This window comes from Eschrichtius robustus, chromosome 18 (genome assembly GCF_028021215.1).
Source record: "Eschrichtius robustus isolate mEscRob2 chromosome 18, mEscRob2.pri, whole genome shotgun sequence".
Classification (NCBI taxonomy): domain Eukaryota; kingdom Metazoa; phylum Chordata; class Mammalia; order Artiodactyla; family Eschrichtiidae; genus Eschrichtius; species Eschrichtius robustus.
In genome coordinates, this window is record NC_090841.1 from 9,707,408 (window position 1) to 9,727,049 (window position 19,642).

Genomic DNA, 19,642 nt, shown 5'->3' on the forward strand with positions numbered 1-19,642 from the left:
AGACTGGTGAAAGGGACGGCCATGTTTCTACTGCCGTTTCTTTTCCCCTTTATTAGCGCCAGCCTCTGATAGATAGCAGTGAGACACATGCGACCAGATAATACTGGAAGAAAATGTTGTTTTTCACCTGTCTTTGACTTTTACTTTTCTTGATATTTCTACTCTGTGGAAAAAAGTAGTAAAATGTAAATGTTTGTCTCAGCTGCTTCTGTCTCAAAATTCATTTTCATGATAGGGCTATTGGACATCTGTTTATGTTTAAATGGTTAGCTAGGATGAGCTCTGGTCCAGAGGACCTTTTAGAATCATTCTACAGAAATTTGACTTTATGGCTCTGACTTTTAAGCAAAATATATTTAAAAAGAAAGTGTGTCCAAGAGGGAACTGGATGCGTTGATTCTAAAGATGGCACATACATCTAATAAATTGATTTTCTTGTGCATTTAGCATAAGTCTAAGGTTAACATTAATATAGTCTAAATACATATTTTAAGATGTGTTGATTTTTAATTGTTCTCTTGAAATTAAACAAGGTTATTTTGTTGTCTTAATGTAAATATAATTTAGTAAGAGATAGATTTTAAAATTTGTACTGGCTTCTGTAGAAAGTAAGTGCAGGGCTTCCCTGGTGGCGCAGTGGTTAAGAATCCACCTGCCAGTGCAGGGGACATGGGTTCGAGCCCTGGTCCAGGAAGATCCCGCATGCCGTGGAGCAAGTAAGGCCGTGTGCCACAACTACTGAGCCTGTGCTCTAGAGCCTGCGAGCCACAACTACTTAGCCCACGTGCCACAAGTACTGAAGCCTGTGCGCCTAGAGCCCCTGCTCTGCAATATGAGAAGCCACCGCAATGAGAAGCCTGCACACCGCAACGTAGCCCCCACTCACTGCAACCAGAGGAAGCCCGGGCACAGTAACGAAGACCCAATGCAGGCAAAAATAAATAAATAAAAATAAATAAATTTAGAAAGTAAGTGCGTTCAAACCTAACATACTTTAGGTAAATCCTTAAGTATTTTTGCTGATGGAAGGTAAATGAGGTATATTATAACCCCAATATGTGCTGTTTGACTTTTTATCTTTTTTTCTTGTATAAACTTATTTATTTTTGGCTGCAGTGGGGTCTTCATTGCTGTGCGCAGGCTTTTTCTAGTTGTGGCGAGTGGGCACTACTTTTCGTTGCAGTGTGCAGACTTCTCATGGCGGTGGCTTCTCTTGTTGCGGAGCACAGGCTCTAGGTGCGCGGGCTTCAGTAGCTGTGGCTCAAAGGCTCTAGAGCGCAGGCTCAGTAGTTGTGACACATGGGCTTAGTTGCTCCGCAGCATGTGGGATTTTCCCGGACTAGGGCTCGAACCCGTGTCTCCTGCATTGGCAGTTGGATTCTTAACCACTGCGCCACCAGGGAAGCCCCTGAGTTTTTTATCTTTAATTCAGTGTTTTAAGAAGTAGATAAGAGGCATGTGGATACCTTTAGCCCTTTTTATAGTAGTCTAACTCTAAATAACATTTCTGTCTTTGTCAGTTAGCGTTTGATTAGAGAAGTAAGATTATTGTTGTGATTGGTTTTTTGGTTTTCCCAATTGTAGGAACTAGCTATACACACCTGAATCTGCTTCTAGGCTTGAAGTTAGCAGGGCTAGTAGTTGGGAAGGGAACATGGACATGAACGGGGGGAGAGGAAGGTTAGACTGGAACCTGCAAAGAATATTTGGAACTTTTAGAAATGAGTTAGAACCTATGAGCCCAAACTTGAACTTTCATGGCTCTCACTGCTTCCACACCTGCAACCTTGATGATGTAGGTAACCTTCAACCTTGATGATGTAGGTAATCTGCAGTAGGTGTGGCACACCGCACCATGGAGCTGCACACAAACCTGCCCCAGTATTATTTGGAAAAGCAAAGGTGGAGATCTGACAGGAGCTGGAAGAGCTGTAGGCTCAATTGCTGCCCCATGCCAATGAGCCCAAAAATCTATGACACTGTGTGAGGACTGCGGTAACACCTGACCTTAGATTGACATTCTGAACCTGGCAGCTGCTTCACTTTTGTCTTCTAATCTCATGGGAATTTTTTTTTTTCTTTTTGAGGCCAACCCTAACCCACAACCATGCAGGGAATGAATGGTGTTTGGGAAAATGTAGTTGCAACCTGGCTAAGGTAAAAAGCCATCACAGACCATCACTTGTCACCACGGCACCAGTGCACACTTGTTTTTATCATATTTACCTTATAAGTAAAGACAATTACAAAAGTATACTTTTGGTGAACATAATGCATCTGTCCTTTGTTCACCTGATAACATACAAATGCTCTCCTTAAGAGAGGATACAAAATCCCTTTATCCATAGGTGGGTTAATTTTTTTTCTACCTATGTCACATTTTCTACTTAATATCCTGTAACTTAAATATGGAGATATGAGATTAGCTACTATCAGATGGATGTAGAAAGTGGGGTAAGAAGTAAGTTGGTTAATATATATACAAATTTTTTATATCATAAGAGGAAGAAATACTCATTAGAATTTTCATTTCTGCAACTAGTCATGTGGTTGTAGTTGCTGTCTATAATTATCTTCTGTTGTCATTCCACAGTCCCTCTGTTCTTGGCAGTACCTCAGCTGGTTGTGGTTTCTTGCCTGATGGGGTGACCTAAATCTTCATTCCTTAAGGGTCTGGGTCATTAGCAGTCCTGCCTGGATTGTTTCCACTGACTTTAATCACAGTACATGGAAATACTAAGTGGCCTCCCAGAGGAACTCCTGCATTCCAGACATACTTTCTGTTAGCCCCTCTTGTGTGGTAGCAACCTGACTTCCCCTTGATTGTTGAGATCAGAACCCTAGTCGGTTCTGTAACCCCCTTCTTTGTCTGTTGATTCATTGGCACGAATAACCCAAAGTGGCTGGGTGGCACTGTCAACTTACAGTTTAATGGAATCGTTTCTGCATCCCTTGGTGGAAACTAAGATCTTCCAAAGGAACTATATGGGCATAGATGGATATGGGTGGGTAAGTGATGTGGTGTGTTGTGTGTGTCAGTGAATTGGGAAACAAAGGAAATCTGTTTAGAGTGAGAATGAGTTAATACAAATTAATACAGGTATATTTCACAGTACTTGGGGAGTTAGTAGGATACCCTATATGAAATATTTATTTTGAAAGAAGTGTAAATATATTCAGAACGTGCGTATAGTTTTTTCTTTTTTATTATCCCATATTTAATAATGTGCAGATGGTTGGTAGGTTGGTAGCAGTTGAGTTTGAATCTATGTGTTTTTTTGTTTGTTTTTTGGCCGTACGGCATGTGGGATCTTAGTTCCCCGACCAGGAATCGAACCTACGCCCCCTGCATTGGAAGCGTGGAGTCTTAACCAGTGGACCGCCAGGAGAGTCCCAAGTTTTGAATCTAGATCTGATATACTTCTTGGATTTTTTGTTTACCTAAAGGAGGAAATGAGAATTACATTTACTATTTTGAGCTTTTATAAATTAATTTTAAAGAATAAAGAACAGTGAATATAAGTGACATCATTTTCACAAATGAAAATACTGCAGTAGCATTGCTTGTCATGTCTACTCTGAAACTGGAAAGAGGGTGAGCCTGGAGTCAGACCACCTGGCTTTAAATTCCAGCTGTTCTGCTTACCATGACTTTCTGTTAACTACGGCTCTTTAACAACCCCACCCCCACCCCCCCGCATTTCAGTGGCTTAAAATGAGTGTGCGTTATTACTCATGAATCTGTAGATCACATGGATGGTTCTGATCACCTGGGCTAGATTTGGCAGATTTCATCTAGGATAGCTCATAACATCGGTGGTCACCTGGCAGATTGTCTGGAAGCTGGCTGGTCTATGGTGGCTTCTCACATTTCTGGCTGTTGGCTGGCTCTCTGCTGGATGATGGAGGGTGACTGAGGCACATGTCTCTCATCATTTATCAGGCAAGTCTGGGCTTCTTCACATGGTGGTGGCAGGATTCTTAGAGAGGCAGTAGAAACAAGCAAGGTCTCTTGAGGTCTACACTTGGAACTGTCACAACATCACTTCTGCCACGTTCTGTTGGTTCAAGGCAAGTCATGAGGCCAGACAAGATTCAAGATGTGGGAAAATGAGCTCTACCTCTTGATGGGAGGAGCTGCAGTGTCTCATTGCTAGGGGTATGGCTACTAGGAGGGGTGGAGAATTGGGGCGATTGTATAAGCATTTTACCATACAACATGATGCTGCACAAGTCTATTCATCCCTTTGAATCTGTTTCCTAACCTGTAAAAATGGCTAGGAGAGTAACGATTCTTTTTGAGACAATTTTGAAGATTAGGTAAAATAAACTGTGTAAAGTGTCTGTGGTAGTGCCTTAATATATGCCAATATGTGCTCAGTAAATGTTTATTATTATTACTTACAATGATTAGGTGTTCTATATTCATGACTAAAATACTCATAATAATCCTGTGATGCTGTCATTATTTCCTTCTTATAGCTGAGGAGACAGACTGAATTGCTTAAGTTACCAATATGCCAAGGTTGGTGGTAGACCCAACGTTGAACCAAGGTTTTTTGTTTTTGCTTTGAAAACCTAATACTGGCCTTTGACAGCCAGTACAGTGGTAAAACATGGGGCCTCTGGAACTGTTAGAGTCCTTGTCCCAGACCTTACTAGCCTTTCAGCCTTGGGCACATTACTTAACCTCTTTGTGCCTCACTTTCTAGGAAAGGAGATTGCTTACCTCCCACCATTGTTGGTGAGGATTAAATGAATTAATATACATTGTTTAGAACTACGAGCACAGGCTAGGTGGGTACTCTATATGTTATTCCTTTTCTTCTTCTTATTACCCTATGCTGAAAAACCTTTCTTGTTGCAAATAAGAAAAACCTTTCTTATTGAAAATATTAAATGAGGCTGAAGTTAATCACCCTTTTCTTTTTAGAGCCATCTGATTTTTTCATGAAGTAGTATTAATCTTTATGGTTAGTTTCCTAATATAGTAATTATGGATTTTACTGATGTGAATTGGTTATATGGGGACATTTCAATTTGAGGAAAAACTATTCCACGGTACTTTGTCTTTTTTTTTTCTCCATCTCCTTCCTGAGCTTTTCTTGCACAATGTCATTCATTTCTGTGGCTTCTGTTTAATGTTGGTTACTCTCAAATCAACATGTGAAGTTTGACCTCACTCCTGATTTTCATTCCTTAATTGGTTTTTCTTCTCTCTCCAGTTAGTTAATAAATTTACTATTTCTGTTATCTCTCACACTCTTCTCCTTTATGCTTATTGCTTTTGGTTTAGTGCAGATTCTTCTCATTTTTTTTTTTTTTTATCTGACCTTATTTATTTGTTACTCTTAGAACATCTTATTTTTGACTGGATTCAGAGGTAGAAGCTTTCAGAGAGGACAGCCTCCCTCTCTTGGTAGTCTCTTCCTGGCATTTTTCTTTGGCCTCCTTCATTCTCTTGGCCAAAAGTTTAGCATATTCTGCAGCCTTTCTTTATTTTTCTTGGCACACTGTTCCTTCAGAGCAATATGCTGATGTTTGTGTTGCAGAACACGTGGAATAACAAACACTGAATCTTGTGTGCCTTGGTCCTAGGTTACTTACCCTCTTTGTTTAGGGGCTTTCTCACAACACACTGGTGGACATGATCTTCTCTAGAGAGACTGAAAAGTTTGCGAATTTTAGCGATTTTGGTCCCGAGTCGACGAGGCGCAGTAGTGTCAGTGACTTCAGGAATATCCTTCTCTCCCTTTTTTTTTTTTTTTTTTTAAATAATGACCAAGTTGAAAACACTTGGACTGGTGTCCACAATGCAACCCTGAACAGATTTGCACTTTCTTTCTCCAGTCTTCCTTGGTCTGTAACAGGACTGCCCCTTAGTAGCAGATGGACACGGCCATGGAGACACCCTGATTCATGGGAAACCTTGTTTGTCGTTCCCACCAATGATTTCGACCACATAACACTTCCATTCTTTACCCAGAGCATTAGCAGCAACTTCTGTGGCCATACACTTCTCATAAAAGGTACAAAGTTTGCATTCATTGTCCACTTCAGTGAGTTTCTGGCATCTAGTGGCTGGGAAAGAGATATTCAGTTTCATCCTGAAGCAGCTGACCAGCTCCGAGGTGCTGCAAAAAAGAGCTCATCATTTTTTTCTTAAATTAGTTTAGAAGCCTCCTAGTCAGTCTCTTAACTCCATTCTTACCTTTTCCCAGTCCATCTTCCAGGGACTGTCAAAATAGTTTATGTAAAGAACATTTGATCATTTTATTCGTTTGGTTAAAATGTTAACTTCACATTGCTTGCAAGAAAAAATAAAGTTGAGCGTTCAGGGCTCTTGATGAATCTGTCTCTGCTTCCCTCTCCAGCAGAATCTTTAGTTACTTTGCAACAGAATTTCTGATTTCTGCTGTGTGAAATTATCCAGGACTGTTATATTCTCTTGCATGTCTGTGCATCTGCGTGTGCTTTTAATTTCATGTGAAATCCTCTGTGTATGTTTGTTCTGTTGGCACACTTTGCGCATCTTTTTAAAGATTTAGCTCAAGTGTGATTTTTCAGGGAAGGTTTCCTTATCCCTACTACATACTTTCAGACTCCTGATTCTTTGCCTGGATTGGTATATGATTTATTATAGCTTTTATCTCATTGGTGTTTTTAAACATCCTTTTTTGGATATAATTCACATACAATACAGTTCACTAATTTAGTGTACAGCTCAGTGGTTTAGTATATTTACAGAGTCGTGCATCTGTTACCACAGTCAATTTTAGAACATTTCATTACCCCGCAAAGAAACCCACACCTTTTAGCCAACACCCCCTAACGTCTCATCTCCCTTCCCCTCCCCTCTGCAACCACTAATCTGCTTTCTGACTCTATAGATCTGCCTATTCTGTACATTTCATATTAGTGGAATCATTTAATATTTGGTCCCTTGTAATTGGTGTCTTTAACTTAATGTTGTCGAAGTTCATCTGTGTTGTGGTATATGTCAGTACTTCATTTCTTGTTATTGCCAGATATTCCATTACATGGCTAGACTATATTTTATCCATTCATTAGTTGATGGGCATTTGGGTTGTTTCCACTTTAGCTATTATGAGTAATACTATAATGAGCATTCGTGTAAAAGTTTATGTGCAGACATGTTTTTATTTCTGCTGGATCATATGTTAACTTGGTTTAACTGTTTGAGGAAAAGCCAAAGCTACAGCACCGTTTTACATTCCTACCATCGGTGTATGAAGGTTTTAATTTCTCTACATCCTTGCCCACACTTGTTATTGTCTGTCTTTTTGATTATAGCCATCCTAGTGGGTGTGAGCTGGTATCTCATTGTGGTTTTGATATGTATTTCCTGATGGTTAATGATGTTGAGCAATTTTTCATGTGTGTATTAACAACTTGTGTATCTTTGGAAAACTGTTCAGATCCTTTGTCCATTTTAAAATTGAGTTGTGATAGTTCTTTGTGTACTCTAGATACAAGCCCCTTAGCAGATACATTTATGTATATGATTTACATAAATTTTCTCCCATTCTGTTGGTAGCTGTTACGTTTTCTTTTTTTTTTTTCTCTTTAAATTATATTTTGTTCTTTTTTTTTTTTTTAACTTTGGGTTTATTTATGTATTTATTTATTTATTTATCTATCTATGGCTGTGCTGGGTCTTCGTCTCTGTGCGGGGGCTTCCTCCAGTTGTGGCAGGCGGGGGCCACTCTTCATCGTGGTGCGCGGGCCCCTCATCATCGCGGCCTCTCTTGTTTCGGAGCACAGGCCCCAGACGCGCAGGCTCAGCAATTGTGGCTCACGGGCCCAGTTGCTCCGCGGCATGTGGGATCTTCCCAGACCAGGGCTCGAACCCGTGTCCCCTGCATTGGCAGGCAGACTCTCAACCACTGCACTACCAGGGAAGCCCTGTTATGCTTTCTTGATGTTACCCTTTGAAGCGCGAACTTTTTTTGTTTTTGTTATTAATTCCCTCTTATCCTTGTTGTATTCAGAGTTGAGCCCAGTCTCTGTCCTGCATTGCTATAGTCTTGACACCTAAAGGGATCCAGAATAAGCTATCATGGCATAAAAAATATTTTGAGAAGGCATTTGAGTTCCTGAATTCTCTTATCTGCCTAAAAGCATAGCTTCCCCAAAGAACTCAATTGTCATAAATACCCTTCCTGGAGCAGCCAGGGAAGATTGACTCTTGTTACTGGAGATGAGAAGTCTCCACATCACACATAAACAGACATAGTCACAGAACTTCCCTGTCTCCCATTTGTTCTTGTCAGGGCCCATTTATCTTTTCAAATAGTCATTTGTTTTCCTATCAATGCCCTTCCCCTATTAAGATGCTATATAAGGCTCAGATTTTAAATGTCTCCTTGAGTCACATTTTTCTGTGAACTCCTATACATACATACATTAGTAAAAATCTGTCTTTTGCTAATTTCTTGTATGGGAGGAAAAAATCTGTTTCCTCTATCCATCCTAAATTCATTGGCTGGGACCCTACGTATTAGACTGACAAAAGAACAATGCATTTTTAGAGAAGTGACAAGGCGAAGGAAAAGGACATTGAGTTTCTAAGGGTGGCAAACTGTGGAAAGTTAAATATACGGGGAATTAATGGAAGATAAGGGCTATTTAGTAAAGTTAAAATGTTTAAAAAGTTGAGACTTCCCTGGCGGTCCAGTGGTTGGGACTTGGCCTTACAGTGCAGGGGTGCAGGTCCAGTCCCTGGTCAGGGAGCTAGGATCCCACATGCCTCGTGGCCAAAAAAGCAAAACATAAAACAGAAGCAATATTGTAACAAATGCAATAAAGACTTTAAAAATGGTCCACATCAAAAAAATCTTTAAAAAAAGTTTTAAAAATTGAGATATGATTGACATATACCATATTAGTTTCAGGTGTACAACGTAATGATTTGGTATTTGTATATATTGTGAAATGATTACCACAATAAGTCTAGTTATAGTTAACATCCATCACCACACCTAGTTACACATTTATTTTTTTATGGAAGGAACTTTTTAAGATTTATTCTCTTAGCAAATTTCAAATATACAATGCAGTATTATTAATTATAGTCACCATGCTGCACTTACATCCCCATGACTTATTTTATAACTGGAAGTTTGTACTTTTTGACCACGTTCACCCATTTTGCCCACCTCACCCTCCAGCTCTGGCAGCCACCAATGTAATTTGTTCCCTCTATCTGTGAATTCAGTTTTTTGTTTGGTTTAGATTCCACATATAAGTGAGATCATACAGTATTTGTCTTTCTCTCTCTGACTTATTTCACTTAGCATAATGCCCTCCAGTTCCATCTGTGTTGTCGCAAATGGCAGGATTTCCTTCTTTCATTTAATGGCTGAATAATATTCTGTTGGAATTAAATTTGGAATTGAATTCCAGCTTTGTCAATTACAAGAGTTATGACCTGTGGGCTATGGACATGTTGCTTCTATTAATTCTTTCTTAGCATGAACCTCATATATTTCAGGGTTGCTGGAAAGATGAGTAACACCAAGTATTGAATACGTAAAAGTAATTTATGTAGTTTCTGGCAAATAGATGCTCAATGAATGTTAGTTTTATTCTTTCATTTACTATGTAGTTAATACAATAATTTGGCAATCTAGAAGTAGACTTTTGTTTTCAAAATACTATTTTCATAATGTTCTTGCCTGCAGCCAAAGACTTCCTTAGTAGTTACATCTTGAGTTCTAGAAATATTTCCAAGTGCTAAGTTAGAACTGGCAATTACTTTTTTTATTTAAAAAAATTTTACGTTTTAAAAACACAAATGGAGGTCATGCTGTATGTATTGTTTTGCCTTTTCAATTTAATGATGTATTTTGGACTTTGATCTGGGTCAGCACATAAATTGCATCATCACTTGTAGTTTTGTATGTTTATACCAAAAATTGCTTAACTTTACTGTTGTAGGACATGTAATTTTACATACTTTTCTGTTACACTCGTCTCTGCATGTAAATATATTAAAAAAAAAATGTAGCCCATGTTGCCATTGCCTGGTATCTTGGAGTTCAAACTGGCATGTGGAGAAGACAGAGTCAAGGAACTGGGATAGAATTAGAGTCAAGAGCAATAATGGAACCATACCGAAAGCCTTCTCTACTTTGGGATTACTATTTATTTCCCCAAGACAATAAACTCTTTTTGTTGTTGAATGTAGTTGGACTAGGAAATTTTGTTCCTTGACACTTCACGAATCCAAATGGATACTGTGAGCACTCTTTTTTTTTTTTTTAATTTATTTATTCATTTATTTTTGGCTGTGTTGGGTCTTTGTTGCTTCGTGTGGGCTTTCTCTAGTTGCGGCGAGCGGGGGCTACTCTTCATTGTGGTGTGCGGGCTTTTCATTGCGGTGGCTTCTCTTGTTGCGGAGCACGGGCTCTAGGCGCGCGGGCTTCAGTGGTTGTGGCGCGAGGGCTCAGTAGTAGTGGCGCCCAAGGGCTTAGTTGCTCCGCAGCATGTGGGATCTTCCTGGACCAGGGCTCGAACCCTTGTCGCCTGCATTGGCAGACGGATTCTTAACCACTGCACCACCAGGGAGGTCCCTGTGAGCACTCTTATCTTGCACTTGTCTAAGTGGAAATGCTCTAGTGTTTTGTAACTAAGTTTAATTATTTGCTCTTTACTTCTGAAAGGTACTGTTCATTATATTAAAGAATCTCTCCTCTTTTCCTGATTTGTTCTGAGAGAGATTTATATAAATCAGGAATAGGGAGTAGTTTAATTTAGATGATCTTGTGTTTTTTTCTTTCTTTTGCCTGTCAATATAATTCATTCATTAATAGATTCTCTGATGTTGACAGTCTTTGCTGAGAACTCGTTTGCAAGACAGAGATTGTACACTAGTGAGAAGTGAAATCATGTGCATATTTATTATTTGTCTCAGCTAAAACAAATTCCTGATCTATGGTCGAACCACCTGTGTATCAGTACCTCTGGCTTGGAGAATTGCCATATCCCCATCAGTTTAAATCTGTTTTACTGAAAACCATGTATTTATTCTCTAGGGAGATGGAGTTATTCTGATTATCTTGGCCAGTTAGGGCCTATTTAATGGAGTTAGATATTACTGCTACCCTAAATTCATTGCAGCTACATTATCAAAGAGGGTTGTAATGGTTGTAGGGGAGGCAGGCACATACCCACATTGTTTTGGGTATCTTGACAGTGTGAAAATATGAGATAAGTAAGAGATACAAATATCTGAAAGGAAGGGACCAATGTGGCAAACAGTGTGGTTAGCTTCTTTCTTGCAAATGGAGCTCAGGTTTGTTACATGTGCTTGGGAGGAGGCTGGTCCCTAGTGAACCACAAGGGTTAAATAAGAGTAGTTTAAACCAACTGTGGCAGTTTCATTTCCCTTGCTAGCATCTGGTTTAATAATGGTGTTATTACCTGTTTCAAGTTTTGCTAGTTCATTGTGTGTAAAATCCTTCCTTATTGTGGTCTTAATTTTTATTTTTCTCATTACAAAGGAGAGAGGGGACAACTTGTCAAATGTTTAATGGATACTTATTCGTGTTTTGTAATGCACCTGATATTGACGCTTTTTTCCTGTTTGGTTGTGTTTTTCTTCCCTATTTGTACGTGTTCTTTGTATATTCTGGTTACTAACTTTAAAAAAAAGTTGAGTTATAAATACCTTCCCCCATATTGAGGTATTAATTTTAATGTAGTAAAGGTTATCAATTTTTAATTTCATGGTTTTTAAAAAATTTATATTTAGTTTGGTTTAAGAAATCTTTCCAGACTTGGATAATAAAAAATGTCTCTTGTTTTAAACCTTTGTCTTTCATTTCATTTCACTGGGGATCCTTTTTTTTTTTTTTCCTCATCAGTAGTGGGATAGGGATTGAAATCCATTTTTTCCTTTATGAATATTCAGATTCCTTTGTTAAAGAGTCCATCTTTTCTGCATTGATCTGCAAAACTAACTCTATCACAATCAAGTTACCATATGTGTGTAGGTCTGTTTTTAGACTCATTTCTGTTCCATGATCTATATGTCTATCCTCACTGTAATAACTTACGCTTTCTGTTAGGGCAAATTCCTCCCCACTTCATTTTTCATGTGTGTTTTAGCTTTTTGCACATCTGAATAATTTTAAAATCTGGTACTAAGGTCTTTCAGGTGCTCTGTTGACTTATTTATTTATAAGATACTTTGGGGGAGAATTGCCATCTTTATGATATGAACATAGTATATCTTTGTAAGCATTTAGATTTTATATAATGTTTTTTAGTAAGGTGTTACAGTTTTCATCATATAGGTCTTAAACATGTTTGGTTAAATCTTTAAAATGTACCTTGAAATATTTTTTTTTTTTTTATTTTAATTTACATTTTCAGTTGCTTTGACTGGTGTATGGAAATGCAGTAGATTTTTGCATACTAATCTGCCTACCTTATTAAGCTTTTTGTTTTCCAATATTTTGCTGTTTATCAGTTTCTACATAGCAAATTATATCACTTGCAAATAATGAGACTGTAGTTTCTAATCCTTATACACTGATTTCCTTTTCTTAGTGTACTAGCTAGAATCTTCTGGTAAATATTAAAGAGCAGTAGTGGTAGTGGAATTATTATTATTTTTTGGCTTTAGAGGGAATACTTGATACGTTTCACCATTAAGAATGATGTTTGTTGTTGGTTTTTGGTAGATAAGCTTTATTTAGGTAAGCATATTTTCTTTTCTTGTATTTTTAGCAAATGGGCATTGATTTCTGCAGGTGTTGAGATAGTTTTCTTTCTTCCTTCAGTGTGTTGATGTGGTAGATCATGTTGATAGATTTTTCTGGTTATAAACCAACCTTGCATTATTAGGATAAACCCAAGTTGGTCATAAGATAGCTACACTGTCCAATATAGAAGCCACTAGCCCCATGTGGCAGTTTAATTTTAATGAGAATTAAGCAAAATTAAAATCCAGTTTCTTAGGCATACCAACCACATTTCAAGTGTTAATTGTAGCTAGTGGCTATGATATTGGACAGTGCAAATTATGGAACGTTTTCATTGCAGGAAGTTCTGTTGAGCAGTGCTGTGATATAGCTGTCTTTTAAGATACGTTGCTGGAGTTATGTGGTTAATCCATGTATGTATGTTTGCTTATGAGTCTTTGTAGTATTTTTTGATTTTCATGTCAGGGTTTTATTAGTTTCACAGAAAGATGGAAAATATTCTCTTTGTGTCTGTTTTCTGGAAGCTTTTGTATAAGATGGAACCATTCTGTTCTTTGAAAATTTGAAACAGCTCATTAAGCCTGATGTTTCGTTTGTGAGAAGATTTCAATTTTCAGTTTCTTTAATGATTACTGGTCTATTTAGATTTTTAAATTTCTTCTAGAATAAGGTTTTGTTATTTATGTTGTTTTTCTAGGAAATTATATCACCTGAGTTACCAGATTTATTGGCATAAAGTAGGGGTTCAGCAAACTATTGCCCACGAGCTGCCTGCCTCTTTTTGTAAATAAAGTTTTATTGGAATACAGCCACACTCATTCATATTGTCTGTGATTGCTTTAGTGCTGTAAGTGTGGAGTTAGGAAAGAAGGTATGAGCCATAAGCCAAAAGCATTTATTGTCTAGTCTTTTAAGAAAAAGTTTGCCAATCCTTGGCTTAAAAAGTATTCTTTATCATGCTTTTAATACCCATACTAATGTCTGTATTTACATTCTTTTTTTATTCCTAATGTTAATTTTAAAAATTTCTATTCTTGATCAGCCTTATCAGAAATTAGCCAATTTTTGGCTGTTTAGGTGTATTCTCCTAATTAACTTCTGCTCTTTATTATTTTTTTTCTCTATTCTTTGGGTTCATTTTTGTTTTATTCTTATTTTCTTTTCCTGGCTCCTTAGGTTTCATGCTTAACTTCTTTATTTTAACCCTTTTTTTCTTTTCAGTATAAATATAAAAGGCTCTCAATTTTCCTTTCTATACTACTTTCCCTAATTACTACAAGTTTTGTATCTATTTTTTCTTACATCTGTGTTATTATTATTTGTGTGTTTTTACATTTCCTAACACATGGACATATTTATCTTTTTGTTTTCTACTGGTTGATGACATTTTAGTCAGAAAAATGTGGTCAGTGAGATTTGGATTCTTTTGAATTTGTTGTATACTAGATTGTCCTTAATTTTTCTAAGTGTTATATATTGTGCTTGAGAAGAATGTGTAAGGGTGCAGGGTTCTATGAATGACCAACAAGTCAAGCTTGTTAATTATCTTATTTAAGTTTTCTATATCTTTGTTAATTTTCCTAGCGTATAATCTGTCAGTAGTGGAAAAGGTGTTAAAACTGTTTGTACTCCGTTCATGGATATGTCAGTTTATCCCTGTGGTTTTATCAATTTTTGCTGTATTTTAATGTCATTTAATAGTTCATATAAATGTAAAATTACCTTCCTGGTGATTTCACTATTTTAATTATTTTGTGATGACTTCTTTATGATGATGTCTTATAACTTTTTATGTTTTAAAATCTGTTTGGTCTGATAATAATGTAGGTACCCACTTTTCTTTTTCTTGTAGTTTCCATTTTCTGTTCTGTGCCCAACCTTTCCCTTTTCTTTGCTTGCTTATATTTCTTTTTAAAGATTTGTTTTCATTTTACCACAATCCATTTCTTTTTCTTTTTTTTTTATTGAAGTTTCTTTTAATTGAAGCAATTTGACATGTAACATTGTGTAAGTCCGAGGTGTACAGCATATTACTTTGATACACTTATATACTGTAATATGATTGTTGAAGTAGTGGTACTAATCACATTACATAATTATAGTACAACATTATTGTCTATATTTATTATGCTGTGCATAGATCTCTATGGCTTATTTACTACTTGTTACAAGTTTGTACCCCTGAACACCATTAGTCTTATCCCCCATTCTTTCTACCCCATGCATCCCCTGGCAACCACCATGTTACTGTGTTTTTTATAGGTTTAACTTTTTGGATTCCACTTATAAGTGATAACATGTCTTTCTCTGATTTACCTCACTTAGCATAATGTGCTCACGTTCCATCCATGTTGTTGCAGTGGCGGGATAACCTCCTTTCTCATGGTTGAATAATATTCCTTTGTGTATATATACCACCTCTATTTTATCCATTTATCCATTGATGACCTTTGGGGTTTTGTAATATCCTTTATTATTTAATAATAATAATATATTATTATTGTGAATAATACTGTGATAAACATGAAAGTGCGTGAATTTTGTCAAAATCCTGTTTTCATTTCCTTTGAGTATATACTCAGAAGTGTAATTGCTGGATTGTATGGTAGATCTATTTTTTTTTTTTTTTTTTGAGGAACAGCCATGTTGTTTTTATTGAACAACCATGTTGTTTTCCATAGTGCTTGGACCAATTTACATTCCCATCAACAATTTATAAGAGTTCCCTTTTCACCACATCTTTGCCAGCACTTGTTGTCTCTTCTTGGTTATTGCCATTCTAACATGTGTGAGGGGATATCTCATTGTGGTATTGATTTGTATTTCCCTGATGATTAGTGTGATGTCAAGCATCTCTTCATAGGTGTGTTGGCCATTTTGATGTTCTTTTTGGGAAAATGTCTACTTTTTCTGCCCATTTTTTAATTAGATTTTTTTGTTATTAAGTTGATTAAGCTCTTTATATTTTGTATATTAACTCGTTATCCAATATATGGTTTGGGTAAATTTTCTCTCTGTACGTTTTGCTGTTTCTTTTGCTGTGCAGAAGCTTTTGGGTTTGATGTAGTCCCATTTGTTGATTTTTGCTTTTGCTGTTTGTGCTTTTGGTGAAGTCTAAAAAATCATTGCCAAAACCATTATTGGTGAGCTTCCTCCCTACATTTTCTTCTAGAAGTTTAATGGTATCAGGTCTTGTGTTTGTCTTTGATCCACTTTGAGTTAATTTTTGTGAGTGGTGTTAGATTGAGGTCCAGTTTCTTTGTTCTGCATGTGTTTCTCCAGTTTTCCCATCATCATTTGTTGAAGAGACTGTTCTTTCCCTATTGGGTATTTTCAGTTCCCTTGGTGAATATTTGTTGACCTTATATGCTGGGATTTAATTCTGGGCTCTTTATTCATTGGCTGATGTGTCTGTTTTTGTGCTTGTATCGTACTCTCTTTATTACTATGGCTTGTGGTCTAGTTTGAAATCTGGAAGTGTGATATCTCTGGCTTTGTTCTTTTTTTTCTCAGAATTGCTTTGGGTGTTTGGGATCTTTTGTGGGTCCCACAAGTTTTAGGATTATTTCCTCTATTCCTATGAAGAATAGCCTTTTATTTGATGGGGATTGTGTTGAAACTGTAGATAGCTTTGGTTAGTGTGGCCATTTTAACAGTGTTCTTTTGTTTCATGAGTGTGGGATATCTTTCCATTTGTTTATGTCTTTAATTTCTTTTAGCAGTCTTGTGGTTTTCATTATACAGATCTTTCACTTCCTTGGTTTAATTTATTTGTAAATATTTTATTACTTTTGATGCTATGGTAACCTGGATAGTTTTCTTTCTTTTTCAAATGCACCATCATCAGTGTAAAGGACTGCAACTGATTTCTGTATGTTGATTTTGTATTCTGCACTTTACTGAAATTGTTAACTAATTCCAACAGTTTTTTTATGTTTTTTTTTTTTTTTTGATTCTATGTGTAAGATCATATCAGCAAATAGCAACAGTTTTACTTTGTTTCTAATTTGGATGCCTTTTATTTGTTGGTTTTGTGCAACTGTTTTAGCTAGTACTTCTGGTAATATACTGATTAGGAGTGGTGAGAGTGGGCATCCTTGTCTTGTTCCGGATCTTAGGGGAGACACTTTCAATTTCTCTCCATTGACAATATGGCCTTTATGTTGAGGTATAGTCCTTCCATACCCAATATGTTGGGAGTTTTCCTCATGAAAGAATTTTGCATTTTGTCAATAATTTTTCTGCAAATATTGAGATGATCATGTGATTTTTGCCCTTTATTGATGTGATGTATTACACTTATTGATGTACATACATTAAATCATCCTTTACATACCAGGGATAAATCCCACTTGCTCATGGTGTAATACGCCTTTGCATGTATTCTTGAATTTGGTTGCTAATATATTGTTGGCAATTTTTGCATCTCTATATTCATCAGGAATATTGATCTATATATTTTTTTCCTGTGGTATCCTTATCTGGTTTTGGTATCAAGGTAATGCTACCTTCATAGAGTGAGTTAGGACATTTTCCTTCCTCGGTATTTTGGAAGAGTTTGAGGAGGATTGGTGTTAATTCTTCAGTTGAAGATGTCTGGTTCTGGAGTTTTCTGTATTGGGAGATTTTTGATTACTGATTCAATCTCTTTACTCATTGTTGGTCTGTTCAGATTTTCTGTTTCTTCTTGATTCAGTCTTGGCAGGTTGTATGTTTCTAGAAATGTATCCATTTCTTCTAGATTATGTTGGCATAAAATTGTTCATAGTAGTCACTTACAGTTTTATGTATTTCTGTAATATCAGTTGTAGTATTTCCTTTTTGGTTTCTAATTTTGAGTCCTCTCTTTTTTTTCTTAGTCTAGCTAAAGGTTTGTCAATTTTGTTTATGGTTTCGAAGAACCAGGTCTTAGTTTTGTTGATCCTATTGTTTTTCTGGTCTCCATTTTATATTATTTCCTTCCTTATGCTAACTTTGGACTTGATTTGTTGTTCTTTTTCTAGTCCCTTGAAGTGTAAAGCTACGTTATTTATTTGAGATCTTTCTAATTTCTTAGCATTTGCATTTATTGCTATAAATTTTTCTCTCAGAACTGCTTTTTCTGCATCCCACAATATTTGATATGTCGTTTTTGCATTTTCATTTGTGTTGAGAATTTTTATTTCCCTTTGGATTTCTTTGTTGACCCAGTGGTTGTTTAGAAGTGTATTGTTTAGCAGCTACATATTTGTAGGTCTTCTCAATTTTTTCTTGTTTATTTCTAATTTCATGTCATTGTGGTCAGAAAAGACAATTGGTATGGTCTTAGTCTTAAATTTGCCGAGATTTGTTTTGTGGCCTAAGGTAGGATCTGTTGTGGAGAATGTTCCATGTGCACTTAAAAAGAATGTGCATTCTGCTGCTATTGGATGGATTGTTCTCTATATGTCTTTTAAGTCCATTTGTTCTAGAGAGTGGTTCAATTCCAATGTTACCTAGCTGATTTTCTGTCTGGATGATCTATCCATTGCTGTTAGGGGGCTATTGAAGTTCCTTACTGTTACTGTATTGTCTCTTTCTCCCTTAAGATTTATTAGTATTTGTTTAACATGTCCCGTGCCTAAATGTTGGGGTTGTATATATTTACTTTTGTTATGCCTTGATATACTGATCCCTTTATCATTATGTAATGACCTTTGTTGTCTCTTGTTACGCTTTTGGCTTGAAGTCTGCTTTGTCTGTTATAAGTATGGCTACACCTGCCTTCTTTTGGTTTCTGTGTGCTTGGAATATCATCTTCTGTCCTTTCACTCTGAGTCTACATGTGTCTTTAGAGCTGAAATGAGTCTCCAGTAGGCAGAGTATAGTTGGGTCTTGTTTTTTTATCCATCCAGCTATTACGTGTCTTTTGGTTGATGAGGTCAGTCCATTTACGTTTAGGGTGATTATTGATATGTAAAGATTTACTACCTCCATTTTATTTTTTGCCTGCTGGTTATTTTGTCTTTCCATTTCCTTTCTTTCTGTTTTTGTCTACATTTGTATGTGGTGGTTTTCCATGGCGATTTGCTAAGTCACACCCCCCCCCTTTTTTTTTTTATGTTTTGTGTCTCTGCTCTAGATTTTTGCTTGGTGGTTACCATAAGGTTTACATAACCCACTTCATAGGTAAATAGTCCTTTTTCTGTGGATAGCAACTTATTTTCATTCACCTATAAAGGTTTCAGCCTTTTACTCTTCTTTATAATTCTGATGTCATAAATTATCTTTTCATATTGTGATTTCATTACCAAGTTGTAGTAGCGATAGTTATTTTTAATGTTCTTTTCTTTTAACCTTGATGCTATAATCAAGTGTTTTATATATTTTTGTAAAGAAAGTAACAGTTTTCTAATTCTATTTATCACCTTAGAGTTTTGTGTACTTTTGTCTGTTTCAGTTTAAATTGCTCATCCTAACATTTCTCGTAAGGCAGGTCTAATGGTGGTGAACTCACTTTTGTTTGTCTGGGAAAGCTTTTATGTCTTCTTCATATCTGAAATGTAATTTTGCCGAATAGAGTATTCTTAGCTGGCAGTTTTAATGTTTCAATACTTTGTCATTCCATTCTCTCCTGGCCTGTGTAGTTTCTGTTGAAAAATCTGCTGATAGCTTCATTGGTGTCAGAGAGGGGGTTCCCGTCTTTTTTTTTCCCCTGGCTGCCCTTAAAGTTTTTTATCATTGACTTGAGAATTTTAACATAATGTGTTTGGAGAAGGTCTTTTTGCATTGAGATAATAAGGTGTTGTATTAGCTTCATGGACTTGTTTTATCCAGTTCTTTCCCCAGGCTTGGGAAGTTCTCAGCTATTTTTTCTTCAAATATAATTTCTATTATCTTCTCCTTCTGTTTTTCTGGTATACGCATTAATCTTACATTGCTTCTCCTAATCG

General features: G+C 36.5%; 1 protein-coding gene and 1 pseudogene across 5 annotated transcripts in view; one reads left to right on the forward strand and one right to left on the reverse strand.

The window, feature by feature from the left end:
* PDS5B (PDS5 cohesin associated factor B) overlaps positions 1–19,642 on the forward strand; it is a 193,716-nt gene that overhangs the window by 26,317 nt on the left and 147,757 nt on the right. The window lies entirely within an intron of this gene.
* On the reverse strand, positions 5,362–6,106 carry LOC137752095 (small ribosomal subunit protein eS6-like; annotated as a pseudogene).